General features: G+C 43.3%; 1 protein-coding gene across 28 annotated transcripts in view; it reads right to left on the reverse strand.

Moving 5' to 3' along the window:
- Positions 1 to 17,223, reverse strand: part of CEP112 (centrosomal protein 112) — a 521,685-nt gene that overhangs the window by 280,332 nt on the left and 224,130 nt on the right. The gene's annotated exons all lie outside the window — the stretch shown is intronic.

Genomic DNA, 17,223 nt, shown 5'->3' on the forward strand with positions numbered 1-17,223 from the left:
TGAGGAGGACAGTTCATCAACAGAACATCCTTGTCGTCATGACAACTCATGTACAGCTTAATTTTTCTCTAATTTGTCCAAGTTGAAAATTTTATTTTTGCGTCATTGTTACCTCACCCTTGAAATATTCTCATTTGGTGGAAGGGAGATTTTATCCAAATCTCCTAATATTCAAGACAGTTGGGCATATTCAATAAATCCTTGTGCAATCTGTTGACACAAATGTCTGAACTTGAAAAAAAATATATGTGGAAGGCTAGGTATTTCCTCCCCAAGAATTCGAGTATCACTGATCAGCAATGGTTGTAAATGGTTAACAGTCAGTACGCTTTGCTTTCTGCTTAAATATATACACGTAAAAAGCAGCAATTAAATCGGTCAGTTTTCTTTATGATTTTCAAATAAAAGATTTGAGCTAAATACGCATCTGGATTATTGTATATACAGTTGTCTTTTTAAAAATAAAATGATAAATTTCAAAGCTCTATTATCTCGTTGTCAGCTACGGTATACCAACATAAACAGATGTTATGTCTTCCAGAAGGGCACCTGCTGTGCTGCAAGCTTGCGCCATGATTTCATAAAAAGCATTCTATTCTCAGGATCCTTTCCCAGTCCACTCCACACTGGAGACTGTGACCTTGGCCAGTCTTAGCCTCTCCCTGCTAGACTGAATGGCAGCCCGAGACCAAGGGCCTGGTTGCCGCAGCTTTGATACTAATCCTCCCAGACTGTGCACAATGGCACCCTACCTGGCCTGCAAACTATAGCCAGCTAGGCTGTCTTTGAAGCAGGTGATGAATAGGGGACTGCAGGAAGCCAGCTTCCCCAGTGAACTCCAGGCCACACAGCTGCTAAGAACAGTCACTTGGATTTTTCTTCAGTTTTGGTGGATTTCAGGGGGAAAAACTGCTGTTATCTAGAATATGTTATGTTATTTTCGGCGTGAGAATCCATCTTCAAAAAAAGCTAACAGTAGGCGCCTGTTCCAAATCGATCTTGTTTCGTGCAATGAATCATCAGACTACCTTATCTTAAAGCTATAGCATGCATTTCTCCAGGCATGCACGCTGCACTAAATTTCACAAGTGATTTTCTTATTAAATTTGGATTTTCTCACCCCCAACTGAAAATCAAGAATCAAAACACATTTTGAGTTTGCTTTAAAACATAGGTTTCAACATGTTTTCTTAGTATGATTTTTCTTATGCAAAACCAACAATAAATTTTTAACAACAAATGTAGTATGCTATTTAGAAGAATGAAAAGTATGCTAACTCTTGAACATACACACTTATTAGAACAAACTAAATATTATGGAAAATAGATTTTGCATGAGAACAAAAATGTGTAACAGTGAATTTATGTTTATTTAAAATGTAGGGATTTCCCCCCTGTATTATACTACCCTTGGCAATATATAGAAAAAATAGTATAAAAACTTTCTAAAATATACACAACACTAAGTAGCTTTTAAAATTTTTCTTTGATTATTTAAATAAATGTGTATTTTTATTCTGTGATTCACACAACTATGTCAATCCCAACAGAAGAAAAAATTGAAAATGTTATCGATATTACAGCATTTTTTTCAGGCAGCCAAATACATGAATTATTAAGTTGGAATACTTTTAGTTCTTGGACATTTTTTTAAATAAATATTTATTTTTATTTATTTTTATTTGGCAGTTAGTGAGGGAGAGAGACAGCGAGAAAGGTCTTCCTTCCGTTGGTTCACCCCCCAAATGGCTGCTACGGCCGGAGCTATGCCAATCCGAAGCCAGGAGCCAGGTGCTTCTTCCTGGTCTCCCATGCGGGTGCAGGGCCCAAGCACTTGGGTCATCTTCCTCTGCCTTCCTGGGCCACAGTAGAGAGCTAGAGTGGAAGAGGAGCAACCAGGACTAGAACCTGGCACCCATATGGGACTGGTGCCACAGGCGGAGGATTAACCAAGTGAGCCACGGCGCCTGCCCCCTGGACATGTTATTAATTCTAGCTGGTATTATATTATCAAGAATCATTATAATAAAATTATAAACTAGTCAAAATCAGCCAAGTATGTAACATACTGAAGGGAAGGAGATGAAGCAGGAAGTTCTACTGAGATCAGAAGAGTCTCAGAAAAACTGAAAGGAGAAGTGCGACTTAAAATCAGTAGAAAGCAAAATGCTTTACATTATTCCATGGGAAAGTAGCAAGACCATAGAACTGGGCAGAGAATTGCAAAGTTTTCCTCCAAGAAAACACACATACACACTAGAACTAGCCGGAGGTTAGCAGGATGCTGGCTTGTTCCAGGCTCTAGTAATAATACCTTATGTAGTAACTTTTTTTTTGAGATTTATTTTTATTTATTTGAAAAGCATATATAGAGAGAAGGAGCGGTGAGAAAAAGAGATCTTCCATTCACTGGTTCACTCCCCAAGTGGCCACAATGACTAGGGCTAGACCAGGCCAAAGCCAAGAGTCAGGAGCCAGGAGCTTCTTCCAGGTCTCCCACATGAGTGCAAGGGCCCAGTTATTTGAACCATCCTCTGCTGCTTTCCCAGGCACATCAGCACAAAGCTACATCAGAAGTGGAGCAGCCAGGACTCAAATCAGCCAGTACCCATATGGAAGGCGGGCACTGCAGGCAGAGTCATAGCCTTTTATGCCACAGTGCCCACCTGTGTGTAGTAACTTTTTAAAATATTTTTAGAGCTGGTTCTGTGGTCCCTGCAGTGCCAGCATCCCAATATGGGCACTGGTTTGAGACCTGGTTGCTCCTCTTTTGATCCAGCTCTCTGCTGTGGTCTGAGAAAGCAGAAGATGGCCCAAGTCCTTGGGCCCCTGCACCTGTGCAGGGGACCCAGAAGAAGCTCCTGGCTTTGGACTGGCACAGCTGTGGCCATTGTGGCCATTTGCAGAGTGAACCAGAGGACAGAAGCTCGCTCTCTCTCTCTCTCTCTCTCTGATGCTGCCTTTTAAAAAGATTTATTTATTGACTTGAGAGGCAGAGATACAGACAGAGGGAGAGACAGAAAGAAAGGTCTTCCATCCACTGGTTCACTACACAAGTGGCTGCAATGGCGGGAGCAGGGCTGATCCAAAGCCAGGAGCTTCTTCCAGGTGTCCCACATAGGTGCAGGGGCCCAAGCACTTGGACTATCTTCTGCTGCTTTCCCAAACCATAGCAGAGAGCTGCATCAAAAAAGGAACAACTAGGACACGAACTGGTGCCCATATGGGATGCTGGCAATGCTGGCTTCAGGCAGAGGCCACAGTGCTAGATTGTCGGTAGTAACTTTTTTTTTTTTTTTTTTTTTTTTTTTGGACAGGCAGAGTGGACAGTGAGAGAGAGAGAGAGAGAGAGGAAGGTCTTCCTTTGCCATTTGTTCACCCTCCAATGGCCGCCGCGGCCAGCGCGCTGCGGCCGGCGCACCACGCTGATCCAAAGCCAGGAGCCAGGTGCTTCTCCTGGTCTCCCATGGGGTGCAGGGCCCAAGCACGTGGGCCATCCTTCACTGCACTCCTGGGCCACAGCAGAGAGCTGGCCTGGAAGAGGGGCAACCGGGACAGAATCCGGCGCCCCGACTGGGACTAGAACCTGGTGTGCCGGCGCCACTAGGCGGAGGATTAGCCTAGTGAGCCACAGCGCCGGCCTGGTAGTAACTTTCTAAAATGAGTCATTTGAAAAGTTCAGTGATACTTCCCATGTTCAAAATTTAGCTTATTCATCTTCAAAAATCTGGGAAAAAATGAAATAGTAATAATGGAATTTCAAGCCTAAAGATAGATGTTCATAAATTATTTTTAGTTTGTTATGCTTCTAGAGCCTGTTGCTAAATGATTCCCAAGGCTGCTGTAGCCTTTTAGAATGAAGTAGCTCAAGCACCTCTTCTCAGTTCAATACCATGTGGCTAACTTCTCAATGTTATGTGCCCTTTCTGGTCTTGCCTACATTTCCTCACTGTCAGCACTCTCTGGTCAGGGTTCTCTCTCTCTCTCTCTTTTTTTTTTTTTTTTATTTGACAGGTAGAGTTAGAGAGAGAGAGAGAGAGAGAGAGGTCTTCCTTCCGTTGGTTCACTCCCCAAATGGCTGCTACAGCCGGAGCTGAGCCAATCCGAAGCCAGGAGCCAGGTGCTTCCTCCCAGTCTCCCATGCGGGTGCAGGGCCCAAGCACTTGGGCCATCCTCCACTGCCTTCCTGGGCCACAGCAGAGAGCTGGGCTGGAAGAGGAGCAGCCAGGACTAGAACCGGTGCCCATATGGGATGCCAGCACCACAGGTGGAGGATTAACCAAGTGAGCCATGGCACCAGCCCCTAGGGTTCTCTTTTAATACAGCTAGATCTGTGTTGAAATTCAAGGTTCTACTTTTCTCTAGGTTCTTCCACATAAGTAAATGTTAAAAGACTTCCTTTGAGTCTTATAATTTGGCCCTTTACTTCTGAGTACATCTGAAAGATAAACATGAAGTACTATATCAACCACACTTTGGACTACTAGATAATTTTGGTTGGTCAACAATAATGTTTACCTGGGTCAACAGTGACCAAGGTGGTAAATTATGGAACATACAGAAGATGTAAAACCAGATAGCACCTGCATGGATGAATACTGAATGGTCAACGGGAGTCCAGATCCATAATATATGCTAAAGAGAGAAGAAGATGCACTCCACCAGGGATCCTGCTTAGTTAAGGCTGGCTAAAGAGTGCCCTAAACACAAGAATACTTCAAAAAGTCTGAGGAAATGGAACTTAGAAATAAGTTTATTTTGGCACAAAAATATCTGGAAATACTGCATAGTTTTTTCATTATATGTGTTTCCATGAACTTTTTGAAGATCTTGTCATACAGAGGGGAGGACTTCAAGTTTCCTATTGCAAAAGTATTGAGCTGTGGACTTGGTATAGATACCAGCTTTGTACCCATATCTGCCAGTGACAATGGATGTGAATAGTCCCAATGTGCAAGCCTCTGATAGCATAGAGTAGCTCCTTGAGATACTGGGCTTGATTGCATGGTGGTTGGTTTGGCTGAGAAGGCAGCTTTATTGTCTAGGAACTACTATGCTGACCTGCATGAAATTTCCATTTTTATAGGTTAAAATGAGATGAATAAGGGTCCTGTTCTACCAACTGTTTTCCCCTAACAAATTCTGAACTTGAAGTTTAACAGTAAAGTTTCAATGTTCTGAAATCATAGCCCTCTATCACAGACTAAAACACATCATAGTGTGATGATGGTGTCTCCATTCCAACTTAACCTTCATGTAGGTGGCCAAGTGACAGGAGACATTCCAGGCCCTGAGAAAGACCAAGATGGAGTCACCAGATATCCAAGTCGCTCCGGGCACAGGAATATTTATTTGAAATCCTGGCAACAATATCACAGTGAAATCAATGTGAACAAATATGACTTGAAAACCTTGTAATAACTGTATAAAGAGACGAAGGGGATGGACACAGTCACTACCTGTCAGAACACAGCATGGAAGGTGAATAGTTCTCATGAATACAATTCAATACAAGAAACTTCCATACCAGAAACAAAAACGAGAGAAGTGACAGAATGCACAACACACTGAAAAACGAGAATTATGGTACAAAATACTAATTAAAACAACTTCAAAGGTAACCAAACTACCAAATCTATTCTACAAGCATTGGTGTGGAATGAGTTAAAGATAAGCAGTAGGGAGGCCCTCCCTATTTTCTGGCTAGGCAGGAGGAAGAGCAGAAGCCTACAGTTGGAAACCCTAGGGGCAGATCTGTCCTACAACTCATTGATGACTGCTGTGATGTTAAGAAAATAGAAATATGAAAGTTTAAGGGTTTGGAGAGACTTAGAGGATGCCTAGTACAAAGCTCCTCTTACTCCAGTACCCTGACACCAGTCACCCAGCTTCTGCAGCAATGACTTTAGCTAGAGAGGAATATCTGCAATCCAAGGCAAGCGGTATCTCAAACTGGACATCCTGGTCCTGGAACTTCTTGGGAAAAATAGCAGGGGAAACTGGAAATTGTGAAATGAATGGAAACAAAACATTATGAAAAACATTTGCTGGCAGCAAACAGAAAGGAATAAGTGATATCTTGGCCCTAAATTTCAAAAGGTGGTCGGTAAGTGAAAGAGAGATTCTGACCTGGCGGGCTAAGATCCACTACTTGCCCACACACCCCAGAGGCAGAACTGCTGAGTAGACATAATGCAGTGACATATTTACTAATGTGCAGTTTAAGAGAAAAACAGACTGAAGATGTATTATTCACATTCCCCTCTTCTGCCTGGATGAGGGAAAAAGAAGGTAACCATACAGACAAAAGTGGCTTCAGGGGAGAGAATAAAACTGGAAAAGTGAAAAACAGGGCTGATGCTCTCTGATAGAATACAGAATTTAAAGCTCCCCCCAAAAATGCACAAATCAAAAATCCTTTAGTACATACAGCAAATCCAGGTGTAAAGCATGAATACAATGTCAAGAGACACAGCAGACACCAAGATTTTAAAAAACAAAATTACTTTCTCCAGTAAAGCACTCCTACTTCATCCCTATAATAATCTCAAGTACAGAAAAGTACATACAACACCAAATACCTGCGGCCCGAACCGAAACTCAGAGTGAGACAGACTGAAAAGCAAAAAAGGACTCAAGGAGAATTCATGACTATTATGCAGTATAAATAGTAGATTTAGACACAGCTGCCCCTTTAAGCCCATGCAAGATGAGGGGAAAATGTGTCTGGACAATTATAAAAAACTGCATCAAGGGGCTGGCATCGTGATGTACCAGCTCCTGCAATGCGGGCATCCCACATGGGCTGCTCCACTCCTGACCCAAGTCCCTGCTAATACCCCAGGAAAAGTAGCAGAAGATGGTCCAAGTGTCTGAGCTTTCTAGGTCTCCTGGCTTCAGTCTGGCCCAGCCCTGGCCATTGTAGCCCTCTGGGGAATGAAGCAATGGATGGAAGATTCCTTTCTCCCTCCCTCCCACCCTATCTCTCTCTCTCTCTTTCTTTCTCTCTCTCTCTCTCTCTCTCTCTGTAACTCTTGCAAGTAAAGAAATCTTTAACATGAACAGGAAAAAGAGAACTTGGGGAGGGGCCGGTGTTGCAACACAATGGGTTAAGCTGCCACCTGTGACGCTTGGCTCCCATATGAGCACCAGCTTGAGTCCTGGCTGCTCTACTTCTGATCCAGCTCCTTGGTAATGTGCTTGGGAAAGCAGTGGTAATAATGTAAAAAAGTCTGTATTGACGTTATTTAAATTTCCAGGACTTCAAGTTCTTTAGAGATTGATGAAATAGCTGGTGTCATCATTTTCAAGAGTATTGAACTTGATGGAGCTTTTATTGAAAAATAAAGTTTGTATGTTTTTCCTTTTGTTATTATTTAACAATTGTTTATTATTTAATAATTACTTATTATTATATTTTAAAATATATTTTATTATTATATTTATTTATTTGAGAGACAGAGTCACAGACTGAGAGAGGGAGAGAGAGAGAGAGAGAGAGAGAGAGGACTTTCGTCCATCAGCCCACTCCCCAAATGGCCACAACAGCCCGAGCTGAACAAATCCAAAGTCAGGAGCCAGGATTCTTTTCTGGGTCTTCCACATGGGCACAGAGGCCCAAGCACTTGGGTCATCCTTCATTGCTCTCTCAGGCCACAAGCAGAGAGCTAGATCAGAAAAGGAGAAGCCGGGACATAAACCGGTATCCATATGGGATGCCGGTGCTGCAGGCAGAGGCTTAACCCCTACTCCACAATGACAGCCCCTGTGTTTTTCCTTTTAATTACAATTTTTCCACAAACTGTTGGAAATCTGTGTGTGTGTGTATGTGCGCACATGTGTGGATATAGATATAGATATAGATACAGATATAGACATATTATACTGTATGCTCAGAAAAGCTGATTCCAGTAAAGGAAAAAGAATGGCCTACAATACTGTAAGTTCAAAAATGGAAAACTCAACAACTATAGTACCCTAACCACTCTTGAAAAAAAATTGAGGATAAAATATTCGAGCAACAAAGAGATAACTAGAGAAAACTCTTAGTCCCAAAATATAATGGGACAACAGGTTCAGGGAAAGAAAGGAGGACTACAGAATTTTATGCCCAGACAAGCTATTCTTCCACAAATATGACAGCCCAAGGTGACTTTCAAGCGTGCAAAAATCCAATGAATATAACTACATGACCTTCCTGAAAAAGCTACTTAATGCTGAAATTTTAGTAGTCAATACTGAGATCAAAACAAAGAACGCAAGTTGTGCTAAAAGTTGTAGTGGTGAACACATAATCGACTGATATTAAAAAAAAAAAAAAAAAACTGTGCCTACGTAACTGAGGATTATGGTTTTAAAACAGAATGGAAGGAGCCAGCGCTGTGATGTAGCGGGTAAAGGCACTGCCTGCAGTGCCGGCATCCCTTATGGGCGTCAATTCAAATGCTGGCTGCTCCTCTTCTGATCCAGCTCTCTGCTGTGACCTGGGAAAGCAGTAGAAGATGGCCCAAGTGCTTGGGCCCCTGCACCTGTGTAGAGACCTGGAGGAAGCTCCTGGCTCCTGGTTTTGGATTTGTGCAGTTCCAGCTGTTGAAGCCTTCTGAGTGAACCATCGGATGGAAGACCTCTCTCTCTACCTCTCTACCTCTGCCTCTCTGTAACTCTGACTTTCAAATAAATAAATAAATCTTTAAAAAAAAAAAAAAAAAAAAAGAACAGAATGGAATAGGTCCCAGCACCTGTGGCAGAGCAGGTTAAGCCTCCACCCGTGGTGCATGCATCCCGCATGAGTGCCAGTTTGTGTCCCAGCTGCTCCTCTTCCAGTCCAGCTCTCTGCTAATGGCCTGGCCCCTGAACCCACATCGAAGACCTGGAAAAAGCTCCTGACTCCTGGCTTCAGATCCTCCCAGCTCTGGCCACTGCAGCTATTTGGAGAGTGAAACAGCGGATGGGAGATCTCTTTCTTTCTTCCCTCTGTCTGTAACTCTGCCTCTCAAATAAATCTAAAAAAAAAAAAAAAAAAAGAACAGAATAGAAATGTTACAAGCCTCCATGTTGTATAAATAATACTATAATTAACAAATAGAGTTATGGGAGAGAGTAGAAGGAAGTGTCAAAAAGTTAATTTTGTTTTTTTTTAGTAGGGAATAGCTAAGGCCTTCAATATTAAATCATAAATTTAAAAATTATGCTAACCTCAACATATTTTTAATCTTTATTTCCTAACATTATAAGAAATCATCTCATATAAGAAAACAATATTGTTCTAAACTTCAGAAATAGCGCTATTTCTCTTGCTTCTCCAACTAAATCAACAAAAATTAAATATTTTAATAATATTAGCCATTACAATAATGGTATTTTTCCATAGGGCTTTCTAGGTAATACTTCCATATCATCTCACACCCTATTCAAGAGCTCTCTATGGGGAACTCTTGTTTCTTTACCTAGCTGATAAAACTCATGACATTAACAGTCACATTAAGAAATAGGTGCATGGGGCCGGCGCTGTGGTGCAGTAGGTTAATCCTCTACCTGTGGCACCGGCATCCCAAATGGGTGCTGGTTCTAGTCCCAGCTGCTCCACTTCCAGTCCAGCTCTCTGCTATGGCCTGGGAAAGCAGTAGAAGATGGCCCAAGTCCTTGAGCTCCTGCATGCCACGGGGGAGACCAAGAAGAAACTCCTGGCTCCTGGCTTCAGTTTGGCGCAGCTCCAGCCGTTGCGCCCATTGGGGAGTGAATGAACCAATGGAAGGAAGACCTTTCTTTCTGTCTCTCCTCACTGTCTGTAACTCTACCTCTCAAATAAAATAAATAAAATCTTAAAAATAAATAAATCAAAATAAAATCAGCAGCTTTAATAAGAAAAAAAAAGAAATAGGTACATTGGGTCCTGATATTTTCCATTTAATGAGATATAAACTTAACATCATCAGGTTATGCCTCTGAGACATCTGCGTTTGCAGTACAGCACACCTGAAATATCAAAAAAATTACTAAGTTCCCCAGAGTTCCAAAATTTAGCTCTAGTGGGACAGAGTCTACTATCAGATTAGTTCAGTTTCACTATACTAATTTGATATCCTTACTAAAAGACTTTTCAATATTTTAGTTATTTACTGTAAAATGTGCTTTTGGACATCTCATTGTATGAGGACTATAGACTACCTTAAAAATAAACTTAAGACCATCCACAATCTACTCTGAGTCTTCAAAGTCAGTGAAAACACGTTTAGCACAGAAAATACCACATATGGGTCTGACTTGTGACCCCTGAATATCTAAATAGACACATTAGCAAAGAATACTGGAAAACAGGCTGTGTGTCAAGTGCAGAAACAGAATGCATCATCTGTGGGGTCACGTGGCTCCAGTTTTAGTTATGTGCTAGGAGAAAAAGAGCCATCCACAAAGTGTGTCACTCAATAGTGCAGTTTAGCCATACAATCCTATTGCCATGATAACCACAACTGGAGATGGTACAAGTGCCGGCCAGGACATACTACTACTTAATTTCTTCTCCTCTCCGTCAACCATTAACAGCCAGGGAGAAATGCCTGCTGAAGCTCTCCAAGCTGAGACACGCTGACAGCCTAGGCTGACACAGGAAGCACGTGCTGGAAGCACCCTCTGCGGCTATCGGTCCCATGTAACACTTCAGAATACATGCCGGGCACCTGTGGGTGATGAGTGTCAACAGTCACCCCGAGCTTCTAAAATATTTTGAAAAATTACCTTCTTCTTTCTGTGGGTCTATCTGCCCTATCACAACCAAAATTCAGGAAGGACTCAAATAGTCAAATGATTCAGGATTTTTTTATGTGGTTTAATGATGTCAACTCAAGCCACACAAATTAAGAAAGTTAATTAACTGAGAATTCCACCTTGCACGTGGAGTTCAAACTTTGGGGGAAAAATATGTCTTAACTGTATATTTTAATTTCTTTCACCTTATGTCTTTATCTAAGACACATTATTTTCTTGATGAAATCTGTATCTCTCTTAATCTAGTTCACAATGCTGTGGAATAAATCGGAAATATAAACATTATCCAAGTTTGCCAGCTAGTATTGAATTTAGAAGGATTAACAAGAGAACCAGGTTCTAGATTCCTCCTTGCTTATCACAGTGCTTCATAGCTATGGAACACAGTGACATTCAGGAATAAAAAAAATGAACTGGAAGGAGTCGGAACAGCTAATTCATTCTCCTCTTCGCCAAAGGGATTCATCTACCTGCACAGTCTCTGTCTTTCCTGCGGCTTGAAGAGAAGGCAGGCCTTGCTGCTATCTAAGGTGCGTTCCTCTATTTGTACACTGGATTCCACTCCCCTCTCACCAAATTAAGCCCATTAATATTTTCTTCTCCATTGGATCATTCTCATCAACAAACATGTTTTTACTGTATCTTACTTTAAAAAAAAATGTTCCTTGGTTCCACTCCCTTCTTTTCTGCTCCCTTTTTTAATTTAAATATATTTTTAAATGTTTCATTTATTTATTTGAAAAGTAGTCACATACACAGACAAGAACGACTTCCGGTACATCTGTTCACTCCCCAAATGTCTGCAAAAGCCAGGGCTGATCCCAGCCGAAGCTGAGAGCTAGGAACTCAATCCCATGTGGGTGGCAGGAACCTAAGCACTTGAGCCACCATTTGCTGCCTCTCAAGGTATATATTAGGAAGAATCTGGAAATGGGAACAGAAAGGAGCCAGGATGCAAACCCAAGCACTCAGATACAGGATGTGAGAATCCCAAGCAGTGTCTTAACAGGTATGACAAATGCCCACCCCTTTATGTTGAGAGAGAGAGAGAGAGCACACTCCCATCCACTGGCTCGCTTTCTATATGTCCACAATTACCAGGACTAGGACAGGCAAAGCCACTGGCCAGGAATTTAATCCAGGTCTTCCACATGGGTGGCAGGAACCCAATTACTTGAGCCATCATCACTGCCTCCCAGAGTGTCTATCAGCAGGAAGCTGGAGCCAGGAGCTTACGCTGGGAACCAAACACAATCGCTCTACCATGAAACGCGGGCATCTTAACTGCTAGGCCAAACACCAGCCCTTTCTCTTCCCATTCCAAAATTCCCTGAGTACTCAAACCCCACTCTCTACCCTTATTATTCAGGCTTTTGTCCCATGTTCTGCTGAAACGGTTCTAGTCAAGGTGGCTAAACTCCTTCTTGCCAAACCCAGTAGTCAGCTCTCAGCTCCATCTAACATCCCCTCTTGGCAACCCCTGAAATAAATGGTTACTCACTTCCTCCTTTGCCAAACACCTACTACACGGTAGTAGGTACTACTATCTGGTGGCATGCCCCCAGGCTCAGTCCTGGGATTCCTTTCTTCTTATCCAGACAGTGTCTGTCCCCACCATTCATCTGGTGACCCAGTTGAAAAATGTCCAAGTCGCTTCAGAACTGTGCTATTGCCTCACACTCCATGTCACAGCCACTGACAAGTCCTGCTTGCAAATATGCCCCAAATCTCACCAGCTGCCCTTGCCCCCACCACTCCTACCCTCTGGCAGCCACGGGAACCTCTAGCCATACTATTGCAATCATCTGCTCACTGGCCCTCTTGCTTCCACTCTCTCCTCCACTATAACAAATGGCCCACACAGCAGTGAGAGAGATCTTTTTAACACACAAACAATGCTCCAGTGGCTTCCCAGCACACTGAGAATAAAACCTATTCTCTCCTCCACAGTCCACAGGACTTGGTATAACCCACCCTCTGAGCCCAGGAGCACTCCATCCCAGCCACATCCAACCCATTCCCATCTCACAGAGGTCGTCCCTGTTCTTCTCCATGCCTGGAATGCACTTTCTTTTCCTCACCTTGGGTTTCTGTGTCACTTCCTCCACCTCACTAGGGTGTTAGTGGAACTATCCCTTCAGTACTGCCCTTAAATAGAACATTCTTATGTAAATTAGCCCCTAAACTCACCCTAGCCTGCTTTATTGTTCTTCAAGGCCATTATCATGACCTCCTGCTACCTTACAGGGTACTTTGAGACAGTGTGTGTGGTGTGGAGGTGTTTCTGTCCTCTATCCTGGGGGCAGGCTTTGTTTTGTTCACTGAAGCATCTGGAATAGTGTGAGTATACAGTAGTTGCTCAATAAATGTGGTAAATAATGAAGGCACTCTTTCTATTCTAGATTTTATGTGTGTAGACAAGGGAATAATTTCACTGTCTAGGGAAAGCTTTTTTTAAATGATGTATTTCTACAACTAAATACTTCATACTACCATGTCTGAAAGCACTGCCTTCATCCTTGTCCACTTAACCTCTACTCCAGGTGAAGCCACCACCTGTTTTAACACAGGTGAGAAAAATGTTAGGCCAACAAAAGAACAGGAAGAAAAGGCCTTGCCCCAGGCGCGTTTCGCTAAGTATCAACACCCATTCTGTGAATCCAGGTTCCAAACAATGAGCCTGGACCACGACACAAGCTCTGCAGCCACACTGCTGAGGCTTCTGATTCTGGCCGTCTAGCCACTAGGAAGCCAGTGCTGGGGACTTTGCCTGGGGCCTGTAGGATCAATTCTTACTGGTAACACAGCTGCATCCCTGAAGGAGGCGATTGTTGAAATAAATCATTTAAAAACACTGGGATCATCACTAGATCAAGAAATGCATTTGTCTTGATCACTACTGTGCAGCAGCATGGCTGATACGCAGTTGGGGCTCAAGAATTCTTTATTACAAATTGGAAAAGGAACACCAAGCAAAAAAGACTTTTAAAAAGAGGTGAGCCAGAAGAACAAGACACAGAAAATAAAAGCTGCATACTGGATGTGCAATAAATTATACATGTTTAGAAATCAATAAATCCTATGAAAATCCATTTTGAAGTAAAGTGGGGGAGACCCACAAAGTCCTGGTCATTAACCTCCTCGGGGCCCTCAAGACTACAGAGGAATTTCACCAAGTTTTCCAGTGAGATCATTAAAATACTTTCCAACCATCCCTACTTTCACCAGCTCTCCTGCCCATGTACTTCCCCTCAGCCTCAGCAAAGGATTTTGACTCCTCTCTCACAAAGAGACGCCTCCACTAACAAGCACATCCGTCCGTGCCTAGCCCGATCTACACACTGTGCCTCTGTCCTGCCTCACTAGGGACAGCAGAAGCCCGTCCCGTCCCCAAGGCCAGCACCCCACCTGTGATGTGGGGCCCACCCACACACCTCCACCTGCTTGGGAACCCATGCTCCAGGGTCTGCCCTGTGTCTCCTACTTGTTGCCTTCTACTCCCTCCTTTCCAGCCTCATGCAAGAGAGGCCCATGCTTTCCAGCTGTCTTACTTAAATAATGAATGACTAGACTATTTTACAAAGGAAAGGACTGGGAATCACATGCTGTCTGCTTTGTAAATATCCCAACGGAAGTAACGAAGAGTTTTCCACTCGCTTCTCTGGCATGATGTCTGCTCTGTCTTTGCAGCTGTTTTTGCTAGATAAATAAGTAAATAAATGCTTTAATATCCAAATAATGGTAGCATGTAAGGGTTTGACTCTTCAGTGGTTTTTTTTTGGTTTTTTTTGTTTGTTTGTTTGTTTTTTGTTTTTTTGTACCCACTGGCAATAAGCCTTTCTTCTTTTTGGAGAATCTGACCAGTTGTGTATCTGCTGAGCTACATTTCTCTTTAAAGGCTTGGCAGTAAAAAGGAAAAACATTAAGTATAAGATTAAAGAAGGACATGGTGGGATTGCCCTAGATCTCCATAGTTTAGGAAATCCTAGCATGCCTGGTTGGTTGGTTGTTTTCAACTTATATGAGGTTTGTGAAAGACAATTAGAACTGTCTTTTTGTTCCAATGGGCTATACAGGAAATACACAGGAAATCGTGAGGAGAGCTGGGGCTCTGCAGGCTATTTGTGTATTTATCCCATGTGTCTGATGCTTTTCTTTCTCCATCTGCACATCTGATGCCTGCATTTTGGCACTTGTTTTTTTTAGTTCACTACAGTTGCTGGCATGATATTTTCTCTATGGGAGGGGCACAAAAATTACAACTGTAGAGGAAAGCAGAAAGAAACAGAGGCCCAGAAGGCACACGTCATTCATTTCCTTGGAATGTCAGTTCCCACATTATAAAACGTGAGGATTAGACTGGATCAGTGCTTCTAAAACTTTCCACCCAAGTACCCCTGGCAGCGGTGGGGATGAGTGGTCCCCCCAGGGGAAGTGAGGGCATAGCCTGCAGCAGCCTCCGCTAGCTGGAAGGGTCTTTGAAATGACCTATTTTATCTTAAAAATTTATGAGAACTTGGCATTTTACAGAACGGGAAAGCCTTATGTTTGTTTTACTACGAATGCGACCTCAGTAGTAACACTACTTTGCTTCCCCCACAAAACAACAGAGAATCCAACACTCCGGGGAACGTGGATGCAGCCTCACAAGCACCCGCTCCCGCTCAGCACCCAGGGATCAACCTACCAGGTCCGAGAGCCATGGAACTGGGCGGTCAGCACCCAAACCTCTCCTGGTAGGAAAGGCTACAAATGGTTCACTTTCACGGAAAAGTAAGACACCATAATAGAAAGATCATCACACTTGCATTTGAATGGAGACTGAGAGTGTAGGCAGAAGCTGCGATACAAGGAAATACAGTTGAATACACGTGTGTAAGGAAACAGGCCAGTGGTGCAGCCAGAGAGTCCACTTCTTTCCGGAGGGCGGCTGAGCATCTAACCAGGAAATGAACAGCACAGAATCTTGGATCTGGAAGAGTTCTCAGTGGCAGGACAACCCCCTAATGCACGGCATTGCTCTACAACACTCTGACAGACACTTTGACATGGGAAGTTGGATACTTCAACACGAGGAAACTCACTTCCTCACAAGGCAAACCACTGGACCTTTGAACCGTCTTTAGGAACCAGCTGTTTTGAAACAACACAAATTACTCCTCAGAGTGCCATCCACACCTGGGTTCCCTTTCTGCCCCACCCCGGAACTCCACCCGAGTGCACTTAGAGTGGAGGCGGCTACACCAGAGCAGCACAGTTCAGGTGCAGGGTGAGATCCTACCTCTTGTTAACTGTGTGGGACCCAAAGCCAGCAACTTGACAGGATGCGATTCATTCTGTAACCAGGAGATGAGAATAATAAATACTGAGTCCTGCCTTACAAGCTCATTGTGAAGAAGGGAAGTAGCTCAACTCAGCTAACACAAACGGAGCAGTGCCTGGCCCAGAGTAGGTCCTAATAACTGTGGTCTACTGGGATTACTTTCAGTAGCCTTGGTCTGTGAAAATAATAGTGTATCCTGGAATACAGACCAAAGATTTGAAAACAGATAAGCAATTCTCCTTAGTCTTGTCTTCACTTGTCTTGGCAAAAGAGCCTTATTCATTTAAATATTCACTGTCAAAGTTCCAGATCTTTCCATGTTCTGCAAACCCTCCTTTGAACATGTGTGAGTTTGTCAGTGTGCTGTTTGGAGAGGTACTGCCTGGAGCTGACTCAGCCCCTACGGCCTGAGCGGTAAACAGGCTGGGACCACGGCTATGACTCTGTCCTGCCCGCCCCAGGCACCTGCTCCCCTCTCTCCATGACTTGCTGTCTTCTTTGCTCTCACCGCTCAAATTGAAACCAGAGCATGGCATGTAATAGTCAATGTAATCTTCTTAATTCCAGTCTGTTTAAAGCTTCAGAAACTGCGTCTCTCACCCAACATATTAACTTCTCTGAACGCTTAGCATCAGAAAACTTCGACATCCTCCTCCGGAGGTCTCGCTTCAGGTTGACACTAATTATTCAGAGATGGCCTTTGAACTACCACTCACCCACGAAAGACACAGATATCCAAACCACATTCCCGCATGTTGCCTTCGTGAAGGACCCTGACAGACAGCCCCACGAAGGCCAGATATCCTATACCTACTCTTCTTTCCTTATCTACCAGCCGCACTACACTGTTCCAAAAAGAAAATGAGCTTAGCTTAATCAGCTTCATTTTTAGAGCAGGCATGCTGGCATGCACAGACTGCTACTCTATGCCTACCACTTCTGAAGGTAAACGTCCACAGAAATCACCATTCCAATCTGGAGCAGCGCGGGGTAGGGCTAGGGTGGGGGGGATAGCATTCCAATTAGAAATTTCTGCTGGAAAAAGCGGTAGGTAAAAAGTTTGTATTACTGCTAATAAGTATTCTCCTTAAATGTATTGGCTTAGGGCCGGCGCCGCGGCTCAATAAGCTAATCCT

This window comes from Oryctolagus cuniculus, chromosome 17 (assembly GCF_964237555.1).
Source record: "Oryctolagus cuniculus chromosome 17, mOryCun1.1, whole genome shotgun sequence".
NCBI lineage: Eukaryota > Metazoa > Chordata > Mammalia > Lagomorpha > Leporidae > Oryctolagus > Oryctolagus cuniculus.